The sequence below is a fragment of the Paramisgurnus dabryanus genome, chromosome 5, assembly GCF_030506205.2.
Source record: "Paramisgurnus dabryanus chromosome 5, PD_genome_1.1, whole genome shotgun sequence".
In the NCBI taxonomy this organism is placed as follows: domain Eukaryota; kingdom Metazoa; phylum Chordata; class Actinopteri; order Cypriniformes; family Cobitidae; genus Paramisgurnus; species Paramisgurnus dabryanus.
Window position 1 is genome coordinate 43,250,024 of NC_133341.1, and position 12,621 is coordinate 43,262,644.

A 12,621-nucleotide genomic window follows, 5' to 3' on the forward strand; every position below is an offset into this window, starting at 1 on the left:
GCAGATTTATTGCATTCTGCAAAGAAGGAGGACTGCCGTTTATCGCATTTTGGGAAAAAAGGGAGAAAAGATGACAGAATAACACGGAGGATAATGGATTTTGCATAAAATTAAGAATTTACTTTTTAATACTGAACTGATACAATACTGATTTTGGTGGTAACTAATAAAAAAAATGTTTATCACATTTTGGAACCAAACTCTTCATATGCATGTGATCTGACACTCTCGTATGAACAGAGAGAAACTTTGACAGAAAAGTGGGCCGTGTGCTAGTTTAAATGTCTTCAAAACAAGTTTTACGTAACAATGACTTAAGTGGCTGGTGAAAATCGTGACAATGAAATCGTGCACATACGCAGTTAATGTCCCAAAAACACACTGTTTGGACTGTATTTTTCTTCGACCATGATGGGGCCACAACATGTCATCATTTCCTAGAGAAGACACAAGTGGATAAAATGGATGCATCGATTTTACCGTATATTGCTTCTAAATGTAAATCTAAACATCAGTTTATCTTTGATAAAGCATCTGTCGGCATCCACAGAAATCCCAACTCAGCTTCCTTTATTTACTTCCATTGCAGACCCTAACATGTCTGTTATTACTGGGCAAGTGCAGGAGAGATTGGGCACAGGGGGCATATCTCATAAAGTCTTACTAAATCACAGCTGTCTCTGGCATGAGGGTGAGAGTAGGATGATTTTTCCCAAATGCTGCATCACATGGTGTGTGTGTGATATGATGTCGTGCTTTATTGCTACTTTTCTTTTAGTAATATAGACAGCGGAGAGTGGGCAGGAAATCAAAGAAGTGGAAAAGAACATGATGTGGGTCGGACTCAAACACAGTACAGATGTTCACAAAAGTGTATTGACTGAATCTAAAAGGTGCCATACAGTAACATACACAGTTTCTGCCAATCTAATGCTAATCATGAGTATCGATAGAGTAGTATTGCATCCTTCATATCTTTAAAGAGTCTTAAAACAGCCATGCTCACAAGCATGCAAAACACACATCATCACCATAGGCGGAGTTTGGGGGGGCAATGCCACCCTGACCAGAGCCAATTAAGATTGTCATTGTCTGATCTTTTCAAATGCTTCATCGTACAACTACTGTAGCAGCCGTGACTAAATCTCCCATGTGGGAAATCATTCAACACCCCAACACGAGCGTGTTTGTGTGTGAGAGGGATAAACAGGCATAATATAACCATGTTACATGTGCGCTGTATGCCCGAGGATGCTGCCGTAATCATGTTAGCGCCGTGTGTGGCTCCCTGGAAAAGCTCATTATGAGAATGTATGACTTTTGTTCTCGGGCTTGATATTGATTGTGTTTAGATGAGCTTTTTCGGAGGTTAATGGTTGCGTTTGCACACAGATATGCCCTGCCTGTCTAGAGCTCTGTTCCAAATCCTGGATAGAGGCTCTTACACTCCATACTAAAGCTCAATCATACTACTGTTGGCTTAAGTATGCTGTAGTAGGCAGTTGACAGCGAGGCGGCTAACTGGGTTTGGAAACAGTGGCTTTATTTCACTTACTCGTAGGTAGATACACTCTTAAAAATAAAGGTGGCTCTTTGAGAAACCAAAAATGGAGGAACCTTTTAAGCACTTTCGTTTGTGTAGTTCCTCTGTGTGTTCTTGAAATTAAATTATTAATTTGTGAATATTCTCAGAGCTGTGCTTCATGTCTACTGTACATATGTCTGGAAATAGGTCACTGCACACTAACACTAACACCCAGCATCCCCTCTTACACATCGGCTTGTCCATCACCTATATGGACACACTTCATGTAGGAACCAGCACACCTTCTCACCCTTGACAGACGCCCTGTTCGCAACTTAGACAGAAGCCACTGGAGTGTTAAACCGCGCGCCGTCTACGTGACGTAATTTTCGTCATAAGGAGAGTTGTGTTACTGTGTACATACTGTTGTCAATTAAAATACGTTTGGCGAATAGAGCAATGAAAAACAACGTAATGTTTTTAACGACTGCATTTAAGTGCACTCAGTAGTGTATACACGGAGAGACGCATTTCAAAAAGCAAACGAACATAAAATCTTTCTGTTATTGACAGGGCACATACAGACAAAATGATCTCCACAGTATTCTTTTTCTAATAAAAACATTTGTTTGTCTTAAGTGTATGTATAGATTACAGTCAGAAACCAGTCTGTGCTTATTTGGTCTTAAAGAGACAGTAACCTCAATTAACCTACTAAAGTCTGTGTCATTAATGTTAAAGGTATAGCGGAAGATTTTCCCGAATTATTTAAAAGAACCGCCCCTCGATATTTTTTAAAAAATGCTCCCGAGAGGGAACGCCTGTTAAACGCGTGCACGAGACAGAGAGAGAGCGTGCAGGAGCTCAGTTCTTCTCTTCGCTCTGTTTACAAGTTTCTGTCGGCATGTTTACCGTATCTGTGCGGTTCGTGACTTGTGCCAGGGCTAGCATCGCAAATCATAGCTTACATCAACTTTTACCAGCAGTGATTTTAAATGGATTTCTCCAAATAGCATGACAAAATGTACCTTTCCAGTAGAAACTTCGCGTGGGAAGCCCAACCTGTCCTTTTAGCTCACGCCAGCGTGTGAAATAGTCTCCCATAAACATCTGGTCTTGTTTCTTTATTTATAGTCCTTTCTCTTCTTGTCATACAATTCGTAGACACTTTTTCTCTTGCGACCCTCAGACATTTTGAAAAAAACACAGTGAGAACGCGACCTTCAATGAATGGTTGAAACCGTAGCACAACACACATACACGTGAAAGTGCGCATGTGCAGAAAGCGAACGTAGAGGCGAGCACGTGCGACGGTTATACGTCAACATATAATCAGAATGATTGACATCTGGGATGACCAATAACAGTGGTGATCCACCCGGAAAACGAAAATCTTCCGCTATACCTTTAATCAAACAACCCAAGACAAAGAGAAAAATAATAATTATATTTAATTTATACAAAAAAGACAGTGTTATGATTAACTTAATTCGATTTCTGTATATAATGCTAATTTCAGACCTTACTTAATGTGCAACTTTGTTCTTTATTATAAATGTTTGTCATTTCTTTATTTGTTCTTAATAGATTTTTCCTACCCTTTTTTTGCTGATCTGAAAAATAATAATAACTGTAATGTGATCCGAACCGTGAGTTTTGTGATCCGTCACACCCCTAGTAAAGTTAGTACACAGTCAGCTATAATTGCAATGGTACTATAATTGGCATCATTTTTTTCTGTGTTTCAGTTTTCGGCCTTGGTTTCCTCTTTTTCGGTTTTCGATTTCGGCCAAGAATTTTAATTTCGGTGAATCCCTAGATAATAAGCAAACTTCAGACGCTAAGGAGATAAAAAACTACCAAGTGCAGGACTTCACGTCACTTGTCTTTCCGGGATATTTACGGTATCTGTGTGAACGCACACACGGATTCCGGCAAATCATTGGCAGTGTGAATAAACAAAAAATCGAACGATCCCGGACGCATTTCCCGTGTATTTTCCGTAATGTCTGTGTGAAAAGGGCTAGAGACACTTTGCTGTAGATGGGGGTTGGTGGGTTTCCAGGTCAGTGGTCCATGATTGAAGAGACATACTCACTCGAGACATATAACCACCAACAACCATTCATAAACAGTCTTATTTTGTTTGTTAGTTACTTAATTTATGGTAATGCTTTATTTATGGGCTGTTGTACAGTATGGCTTATGTGTGAGGCCAGATTTTAAGGTGCTTAGGGTTTGATTCCCAGGGAACACAAATAAAAATGTATACCTTGATAAAAATGTATACCTGGAATGCACTATAAGACATTTTGCAGTCAAATATCTGCCAAATGCATAAATGTTGTTTGCACAATTTTTTGCTGATTTCTAATAATATATTTTTTTAATGTGCTTGTCAGTCTTGATGGTTTAAAAATAGGCTTAATGCAACATATTTTTCTTTCCATTTTTGCTTTTGTGGTGAAATGTGACCCATATATTTCTTTGTGAGATTCACCCAGAATCATTTTATGAAAGTCTGGAATTCTTATTCATTGCTGCAGAATATCAGAAGTGACAATTTCCTTCACATGAAACTTGAGATATAACTGGGGCAATATTCATGTGTTCAGCATGAACAGCCACACACAGATGCTACAGTAACATTTCAGATTTCTATTGAAAAGCGCTTTTTTGTTAAGTCTTCAGGCGATGACAAAGATGGGCTATTTTTTGTGTTTTTGTTGTGATTAAGGCAAGTGTAGATACTTTAAGTCGATTATTGCAGCTTAACGCATGATGCTTGCATTGAGTTGTTATTAAATTTTAGTGCACTAAGCATTGATTCAGTTAAATGTTTATACTGTAGTAGTGTATATAAGGTGCATTAATACTTTTTAGGCATCTCAGGTGCACACACAGGGAGAAGGGGGGGAGTGTATGATATTTCTGTATAGGGCTCCTTTTGTTCTTAAAACCCTCATTACAGTGAGTTTGATGTGAGATGCTCTCTGCTCCCCGCACATGAAAGCTGGGTCTGCTAATGCACTCAAAGCCCCCCTCATTCCCTCAGGACACACCCACCCTCTACCCCTCACATGAAAGACAAGAGAACCCTGATCCTGTTTCTCCCCCCACCTCTTCTCCAGGCATCCAGCTATGAACTACTGTATGCATGCAGCATCCACCATATCCTTACCCCAAAACCAACTCTGCTCCATACCATCACATCACAAATCTCTGCACATCTCCACTATCACACACACACACATCTGTGCGCATACACTCTTCATCTCTCACAATCTCTCTCTTCTTTCCATTTCCAAAATGGCACCTGTCCAAAATATTCATATCAGCCCTTGAAAAAATAATAGTGAAGGAGTTGGCTGGTCTGGTTATTAAAAGCCCAGATCAGATTTATTAATGAAAATCTCTCTTACTGTAAAACGTTAACATTCATGACTAACTGGTTACTATTATTTTTGTCATGTTTTCAGTAAAAATATCTAAAAATTCTTAAATTAAGATGCTTTTTCTTGATGAGCAAAACGACCCAAAATATTGTCTAATTTTTAGACCAAAAAATATCAAATTGAAGTAATTTAGGCATAAAACAAGCAAAAAAATCTGGCAATGGGGTAAGCAAAAAAATATTGAACATTTTTCTTATACACTAAATTCAAGAAAAATTCAAGAAAGATTTGCTTACCCCATTGCCAGATTTTTTTGCTTGTTTTATGCCCAAATTACTTCAATTTGATATAACTTGAAGTAACTTTTTTAACAAATCAATAACTTTTTTTCTTGAAAATAATTTTTTGCAGTGCACTTTACACTGCAAAAAATTTCTTTCTTACTTAGTATTTTTGTCTTCTTTTTAGTACAAATATCTTACAATTCTTAAATTAAGATGAATTTTCTTGATAAGCAAAATGACCTAAGAAAATAAGTCAAATTTTTAGACAAAAAATATCAAATTTTAGTGAATTTGTGGATTAAATAAGCAAAAAATCTGCCAAAGGGGTAAGCAAAAAAATCGTGAACTTTTTTTTTAAACATTAATTCAAGAAAAAAAAATCTTACCCCATAGGCTGATTTTTTTTTGCTTTTTTATCCACAAATTCACTTAAATTTGATACATTTTGTCTAAAAACTAGACTTATTTTTTCATTTTTCCCATCAAGAAAAAAACATCTTGATTTAAGAATTTTTAGACATTTGTACTGAAAACAAGACAGTAAGAAAGTCATTTTTTGCAGTGAATATAACCACATGATTATGTCCAAGTCAAAAGAAATGATGGCATCATTTTAAGATACCATTTGGTTTGATATTTGTTTTATCTATTGAGTGAAATTTGTGCATTTGTAATTGCGCACTGTAAAAAAGATTTCTTGGTTCAACCTTAAAATTTTTAGTTAATTCAATTTAAAAATATTGGTTAGGTAAAAAAGTTAACTAATGTTTTTAAGTGTAATTAACTCTTAAAATTTTAAGACAACCAAGTAACTTGCTTTTTTAAGTTGAACTAACATTTTTTTCAGTGTGGCTTTATTTGGGGTTGATGGTCGTATGCCCAAATATGTCCTTTAATAATAATTCATACCCATTTCTCTCTCTTCATGAGGAAGCACGTCCCTCAGACCATTTAAAACCTGCTTTGTTGACGTCACCACATACTAGTGATCTGTTTTGCAAAGTAGCATGTAAAATCCCACCATAAACGGACATCATGACCTCATAAAGTACAGTTTCTTGATTATTTAGTCAGTATAAATTATATATATATAACATTACTTTGAAGTGGAATCTCTACATAAACCTGTGTTTTTACCGGGCCCCTTTACTGTATGTCCGCCTGTGTGTGGTTCTGGTCAAAATGACGGATGCAGACGTAGTCATTATGTCCATGAATAAACTGTGAGACAAGGCTGTGCGGTGTGTGTATACACATTACCCAATTAGTTCTCGCTTATTATAACAGCTTGGATCTTAAGATGGCAACTCAGGGGCCAAAGATGGCCCTTAGGGGCCAAAACCTCCATCAGTATAACAGAGAAACACGCAGAGCGGGACTTTGCCTTAAACTTGAGGTGAAATAAAAGAGAAATACCCGTCAGATGAAGACCGAACCCCCTCCCTCATCCATTGTTGTTGTAACCTGTCCTCGTCTGAAGTCTTTCAGCCTTTAGCCTCACCTGTTTAATGAGCAACCCTGTCAGACATCTCGACAAAACGAAATGAGATAAAAGAGAGAGCGCTTCCTAAGTGCTTACCCTTCTATTTATATGCTAAAGTCAATTATTTTGCTGTACTTTATTTTTAGGGAATAGATACCTCAGTTAAAACGTCTTAGCTATTGTTGCCATGCGAAGATTTAAACGCATTTAAAGACCCTTTCCCGCATCTCTCGTGTTTTCCCTAGTGGCTTCTTGTTTTTCCCAGACATTCTTTCCTCAGAACGATGACGCACAGTCCAAATGAGTCCGCTGCATTTTATCTCCATTTTAAAAATACCCAGTCACAGTTTTCCTATGTGCCCTCTTACCGCAAACCTCAGGGGATACAGTTGAAGAGGTAGAGCCCTCGCACAGCCAAAAACAGCCAACGCAACCAATCTTAATTCGTACTTTTATCACTGACACTGCAGTAGCTCAACTATTTTGGCTCAATGAAGGTTTACATTGGTCTCAATCTCAATACTTTACTGTAAATCAACTGACCAGACTTTTGTAAAAGCTATGGCTGTTGTGCTCATATGGGCGATGCAAGATCGAATATGGCAACATTTCGCATTGATTCCTGTCTGGTCTCTTCTTAAAGGGACACTCCACTTTTTTTGAAAATATGCTCATTTTTCAGCTCCCTCAGAGTCAAACATTTGATTTTTACCGTTTTGGAATCCATTCAGCTGATCTTCGGGTCTGGCGCTAGCACTTTTAGCATAGCTTAGCATAATCAATAGAATCTGATTAGACCATTAGCATCGCGCAAAAAAAAATAACCGAAGAGTTTCGATATTTTCCTATTTAAAACTTGACTCTTCTGTAATTACTTTGTGTGACGGTAAATTAAAGAGGCCCTTCCACATAAAACCGTTTTTACTTGTATTTTTTGATATGTGTTAGGTCCATATGTGTTTGTGTTGTGTCGTGAATGTGAAAATTAACTTCCACCTCCTCTGTCAGCTCTAGCCACTGAAAAGAAATAAGCGGAGAAATCAGGTCAGTTTGAAAAGCTTATCAGTGTGATGTGGAACTGATCGAGGTCATTACTATTCATGAGCTCTTCAACTTGAGACCGCGCCCACATATTACGTGTAGTTGAGTTAGTTTTCATAACAAGTTACAGCAGGGATGGCTAAACGTCAACCGTACCGTATTCGGGCCATTGTTTTTGTTGAGAGACATCATTCCTATTAAACGAGGGAATCATAACAGTTGCTACATGTTTGGATGTTCAGAAGAACGCTGGATTTGAAGAGAGACTGCGATTAAAAAGCAATGCTCCTGTATCAATATTGGATCCGGACAGAATGGCGCAGCTTATGTGAGTAAAACACTTTAGTACTACCTGTATGTGTCACTGTGGCGGCCGGTGTTTTCTCTTCCAAGGGACGCGAATTCATGGTGCACACGCTTTGAAAGGGTTTATGATAAAAGACACGCGTGTTTGTGTGAGTAAAATACTTTAGTACTATGTGTCACTATCAGATGCGGCCGGGATTTCTCTTCAGAGGGACGCGATTCTTGCGAATTCATGATGCACACGCATCGAATGTAATAAAAGACACGTGTGTGTGTGCGTTCGTAACACGCGCATCGAAGGGTTTATGTAAAAGACGTGTGTGTGTGTGTGTGTTTGTGCGTGTGTGCGCTGCTACACGCGCATCGAAAGGGTTTACGATAAAAGACACGTGTGTGTGTGTGTGTGTGTTTGTGTGTTTTTGTGCGTGGGTTTACGATAAAAGACACGCGTGTGTGTGTCAAAGGGTTTATGATAAAATATGCGTGTGTAAGAAAGACACTGTGTCTTAAGACACTCACTTAACATTAAACTGATTACACATGAGATTAAATTGAAAGTTAGTTTGAACGAAAAACTGTTATCCAATCATAGCAGTGGGCGTTTACTTCCAAGTCGTCAATGCAGCCCGCCCATTAAAACGGATCATTTCTCTAACCAGCTTCAAAATCAGGGTACAAAAGGGCCTATTACTTATTGCTTTTGATGTTTTTGGATGTAAAAACCATGCAAACGTCATGAGTAGACCTCAGACAACAGAATAAAACAATAAAAACGACAGAGGAAGGGCACCTTTAAAAGAAGTGATTTTCTAGGCAGATATGTCTAGGAACTATACTCTCATTTTGGCGTTATAATCAAGGACGCAATGATATTACGCACTGCCCGAAAATATTCGCCTTGGTTACTTTCAATAGCAGGGGACCATTTCATGCGCTGCGTAATATTGTACCTGCTGCAACTCTTTGGTTATTTTTTAGCGCAATGCTAATGGTCTAATCAGATTCAATGGATTATGCTAAGCTATGCTAAAAGGGGTACGCCAAACCCAAAGATCAGCTGAATGGACTCCAAAACGGTAAAAATCAAACGTTTTACTCTAGAGGAGCTGGAAAATAAGCATATTTTCAAAAAAAAAATGTGTCCCTAAAAAAAAAACACTAATACTGGCGATAGGCCAATGCTAAAAACGTAGGAGTTATCCAAGGACAGTTCAGTTGAGGCAGATATTCAATGCTCACTATCTGGCTTTAATTCACACTTTATCAGTCATCCGTCGGGGCGGAGATAAAACCGTAATCTGTAGGCATTAACGCACTTGCGTGTGTCACTAAAGTCATCACACAATCAGGTCAAAGCTTCTTCTAAATGGTTAGCACACAAAGACCTCCAAAAATGGCAGATAAGTGAAATCGCACGCTGACAGGCGGCTCACACACATTTGATAGGCATACAGTATGACGACAGGCACTGCATCTTTGATTGTTAAGTCTCAGACCTAATACACGAATTAAAAGGCGCAGATAGAAAGTAAGTGTCCTGCTGCTAGCGTTTTTATGTGGTTTTTAGTCATTTATAATTTTTTAATTGGTCTCAAAATTGTTGTTCAGCTTTACTACCAACCAATGAGGCGATGTCATCAATTGTTCAAAGTTGATCATCACATTTGGCCACTACTGTGCATCATGTTCAGATGCATTCTGGGTAATTGAATGTGCTAGATGCATTCTCTGCACCGCTTGAGCTTTATCTTCACAAGACACAGTTCCTACGCACATGTAAGATTTTTACAAAGAGCAAAGGCTTTTGCAATATTAATAAGCTGTGGATGGAGATATGAATGGAGGGCAAGGAGAGAAGGTACTCTAGCAGGAGCATTGCGTGTGCGTGTGACTCCGGAGAGGAACATGAGGACAGAAGATCTAGAGCACAATCCCTCTCCCGCTTACATAACTACACATACACTTACACGAGAGCCTCGAGCTCCCAGCCACACACTGCACAGATTATAAACACCAAGAATGAGCTGTGTAACAATAGTGTGAGATGATGAAATGTGTTTTTACTCACTGGCAAGTTTTTTTTGTCCTAGTTGAGTCGAATTTATTTATATAACGATGCATTGTTTCAAAGCAGCTTTACATGAAAGATAAAGAAAAGAATCCACAGAAAAATCATGCATAAACAATAAACATACATAAATCATAACATACATAAATCATACATTAACATACATAACAGAAGCCAAGCTAATATAAAAAACTTGGAAACCCAGTTGGAGAACACTGGTTTATAGAATAGATTATTTAGTTTTGTTGCACTTTGTTGTTTTGGTTTGAAGGTATATTCATGTAACATTTTTCCCTAAAAATAAAGCTAAAAATATAAATGTATATTTTGCATTAAGGATCATTATTTTAAAGCCTGAAGTATAGTTTGTTTTTACATGTACGTGAGTGTACGTGCACTGACGAACGGCCAGCCTTGCAAAGCATTGTTTATTTGACTCCGCGAACACAGATGTTCGGTGCATGCGCATTGCAACAAATTGCAATGCATCTCCTGGCCTACATACTACATACAGGCGCATACACTACCTATGCATACACGCACGGTTTAAAAAATCCAGAGGTGCGCGGACAGTGCGGGTGTACTATTCTGATGATGAAATAGGCGTCACACGCACTGTACACGGACCCTTGTGTATGCGTTAATACAGAAAAATACTTCTAGCTTTATTTGACTCGTATGCGTACACAGACGTTTAACGCATGCGCATTGCTACAAATTGAAATTAGGGCTGGGATAAACTATTATTTTTTAAACAATTAATCTAGCGATTGTTTTTCGATGCATCAATTAATCTAACGATTCATTTTATCAGTCCGATTCGACTTCGATTTGATTCTGAATTATCTCCCCATTAATTAACTAATAGCAATTTATACCTGTTTATTTACATATCTGAATGTAAACACTTCAATATATGTTTATTGCTCTTAAAATTTCAAAATAAAAGTGCAAAATAATGCATTCTTAGTCAGAGGTAGCATTCAATAAAGCGTTTGCAGCGCACACTGTGCAGTTTAGTAACAGTATAAAAATCTCAAGTTCACATTACTTTATTTTACATGACAAATATAAACACAATTAGACTTAAGAAGCACATACATTATTAAATCTCTTTCTCTTAAGTTTATTAAGATAGATGAGGACTCAGTCTTCTGGCAACAGTGTGTTTTAACATATTTCATTGCTTTCTGTTAAATTGCTCAAAGTTATGACTGTTTAAAACACACTTGGCATCACATTCATGATTTTATGGTCAAATGACACTCTTTCGCGTCAATCCACGAGCATTTAAACCATAAACAAAGCACTTGAGCAGCGCAGCAGAACCAACGCAGAAACAATCGCAGTACTGCTGCAACGAGCTCGCGCTGCTCATGCGGCAGGATGCATGCTTGTTAACATGGGCGCTGAAAAAAACACGCACCGCTTACGCATGCTCACACTTGATGTGAAACCGGCATGGACTGGAGCCACTCGCGTTGCTACTACTTTACGGCGCCGCCTTTTCGGGTCTGACGAATCGACGCGCATGTTTTGCGTCTACGTATTTTTTGCGTCAACGTTTTTCGATTACGTCGACGCATTGTTCCAGTCCTAATTGAAATGCCTTTCCTGACATACATACTACATATTCCTGCCAGTGCAAAATCTGACTTTTTTGTTTGAAAGCTGAGGGTCTTTTCTTTTATTTCATATTGTATGTTTATATATTTAAAAAAGAGCATTTTCTGAAAGGCATTAAACTTTTGTGAAAATCATGAAAAATGCTGGCGGCGAAAGAGTTAAAGGCTCTCTAAGCGAATCTGCGAGACGTTAGTTTTGTTGACGTTTGAACTGTTTTCAAACAGACAGAGCGTAGCTAACTCCTCCCCCTCCCTTCCATGCTTTCATGAACGCGCCCAACCCCTACCCCCAAATCCTTCTTGTCGTTTATTGGCTGAAACACTTTGTTATGGTTTCTGTTTGTAGGTTTGGCCACTATGTTGATATTGCCGTTTGTGAAGCCTGGGCTGTCTACAGAGATCGCGTTTTTTTACAGTTTGATCAGTGGACAGGCAGCAAGCAGATAGTGAGGAGATGTTTCCTGTATGTAACAAAAAATGTTTTATGGTCTAAAACGCGTCAGTTCGCTTAGAGCGTCTTTAAGAGAAAACGCTTCCCTGCCAATGACGACTTTTTCTGCCAATCTGTATTTCCGCTATTTTTCACCAAGCGGCGCTCTTACCCAACCTATAAAACCCAGAAGCAACCCCTTAGGGCAAACAGTTAGATCTCTGTGTATGTTTTGATCATCGCTCTGAATCTTATGTCTATCAATAGTTCTTCACAAAAATGCAATTATCTCAGCTTTTTGCTCAAAATTTTTTATTTTTGAAGAAACATACCCATATTTGAAAGGTGAAGAAAAGAAAAAATAAAGAAGGATGAAACTTTTTTGACAGCAGCGGGTCTGTTCTGTCGTTTGATGTATTGTATGTTTATATATTTAAAGAAGAACATTTTCAGGAAGGCATTAC

At 38.2% G+C, this 12,621-nt stretch overlaps 1 protein-coding gene across 6 annotated transcripts in view; it reads left to right on the forward strand.

Annotated features, from left to right (window-relative positions):
- Window positions 1–12,621, forward strand: part of abr (ABR activator of RhoGEF and GTPase) — a 178,746-nt gene that overhangs the window by 146,728 nt on the left and 19,397 nt on the right. The window lies entirely within an intron of this gene.